This window comes from Octopus bimaculoides, chromosome 5 (assembly GCF_001194135.2).
Source record: "Octopus bimaculoides isolate UCB-OBI-ISO-001 chromosome 5, ASM119413v2, whole genome shotgun sequence".
In the NCBI taxonomy this organism is placed as follows: domain Eukaryota; kingdom Metazoa; phylum Mollusca; class Cephalopoda; order Octopoda; family Octopodidae; genus Octopus; species Octopus bimaculoides.
This window is the reverse complement of record NC_068985.1, coordinates 23,528,114-23,530,327: the sequence shown is the minus strand read 5'-3', so window position 1 is coordinate 23,530,327 and position 2,214 is coordinate 23,528,114. Positions and strand designations below refer to the sequence as shown.

Sequence of the window (2,214 nt, the reverse complement as noted above, 5' to 3'; positions counted from 1 at the left end):
AGCCACTAAGGGACATGCTCAACTGGTTAAGGTCAAACAACTGACAAGCAGATCTGTGGTATTGAGCAGAATATTTGCAACCATCAGTCTACAATAGATATTTTTCTTCATTAATTTTGAGGATGGACGATATTAAAATTGCTATTTTGATTATTTTGCTGAGAAATTGCAACGTATCTAAAGTGAAGTAGCTAAAAGTGGAAAATTAAATTTGCTGAACCAAAATATTCTCAGCTCTCCCGCTCCGCTCCGCTCTACATTCTCTCTCTCTCTCTCTCTCTCTCTCTCTGACAAAATTTACTCACAGGGTGCTGGTCAGCCTGAAGCTAATGTAAAAGACACTTGGCCGAGGTACCTCATCTTGTAACCGAACTCAAACCCACGTAATTGTGAAGCGAACTGCCTAACTACAGTCATGTATGCATCTATGTAAAGTGAAAAGCGTATATAACGTTTCATATGGTCTTTGATGGCACGAGAGACAACTGATGACAAGAATAGGGTGCACAAATTGCGTACTCATTCTGCGTTATTGTCGTACAATATACGATTGATTAACAAGACTATATGCTTGCATATTATCTAAATTATTTATAGCACATGCTATTTTCCCCTAACTCTTGACTTAGAGCTACGCTTTGCTCATTCTTTCGCCAGATTGTTCGCTTAGACACCATTGTTTATATAATTTTTTCTTACTTTGTATACCGTCTTTGTTTTTTTGTTATTGTTTTTTAGCTGTATGTTGAGATTTGATACGAGAAAACCTTGTTCTGTCTCAATTGAATAAACTCTCTCACCATTTTGTTAATGACCCGAGGCTAGTCATTTTATGAGTAGCTATTTTTAATTTACTTCATTTCTATATTGTTTGTTAGTAGACAGAACTCAATGCAGAAGACGAATAATGAAACATTTCACTAGATTTCACTTGATTTCAGTACACTAACAGAAACATGTCAGTGTTTAGTGATTTTCGTTTGGTTTTTTTCTCAATGTAGTTTCCATATTCAGTTAAAATTATTGTTTTGTCTGTGTTGTTCTTTGTCTGCTGCTTTGTTCCTTCAGTGTTCGTATCGAAATACTTCCACGTTGGTATGTGGCTTGACAAGCGTCGAAGAGAAATTATAATGTCCTGCTAAACGCGTTAGAAATACGGTTTCGAGTCTCACTTCCTTTGCATAAATTCCTCTTTTACGTCGCTAAGCCCTTAGGAGTGAAATTCACTTACGTCAAAAATTATCATTATTGGAGAAGGCGAGTGTCATAATGTAGAAGGTAATCGATGGAAAAAGTAATTAATATGAAAATGAGGCTCACTTCCAATTTTCGATCACAGCTATTTCAAACATGTCCCTGATACTCTTCACAAAGGTATGAACATCTCAATTTCAGTTTCCTTATCATTCTAAAATGCCTTACACTTCACTTTTGTTTTGGATTGCGTTCCAAGCTGCCTTCAGTGATACAATGAGAGAATTATGTTAATCTGCTCTAGAAATCAGATATACATTTTAGAAAACATATATGTAATTTATATGATATTATTTCTCTGTCCGTTCATTGGTCTGTAAAAGTTGTAAAATTTAGAGTCATGAAAACATTTTTTATTGTGAATAAAATAATTCACTGAAATTTATCATTGACCACTTCTTTTATATATGAGGAAGTTTTGCTTTAGATTTCATTGAAATCTTAATTTGGTATTGTAGACAGAATTATTATAAAAATAAAACTATCTGATATCTATCATTTGTCACAAATATTACTAACATACACACGCACATTCACAAATGTGAGAGCTTAAATGTGCTTACAAGATCTTCTAGAAATAGTAACTATGTCTCCTTCAAATCAGCTAGAGAAATATCATAATGATGAAAACAAAGTTTTGGCGTAGGAGTGGCTGTGTGGTAAGTAGCTTGCTTACCAACCACATGGTTCTGGGTTCAGTCCCACTGCGTGGCATCTTGGGTGTCTTCTACTATAGCCTCGAGCCGATCAAAGCTTTGTGAGTGGATTTGGTAGACGGAAACTGAAAGAAGCCCGTCGTATATATGTATATATATATGTGCGTGTGAGTGTGTATGTTTGTGTGTCTGTGTTTGTCCCTCCAACATCGCTTGACAACCGATGCTGGTGTGTTTACGTTCCCGTAACTTAGCGGTTCGGCAAAAGAGACCGATAGAATAAGTACTAGGCTTACACAGAATA

The 2,214-nt window shown here is 35.7% G+C and overlaps 1 protein-coding gene across 1 annotated transcript in view; it reads left to right on the top strand.

Annotated features, from left to right (window-relative positions):
* Window positions 1-2,214, top strand: part of LOC106867711 (choline O-acetyltransferase) — a gene marked incomplete at its 5' end in the record, with an annotated part of 213,268 nt that overhangs the window by 176,804 nt on the left and 34,250 nt on the right. The window lies entirely within an intron of this gene.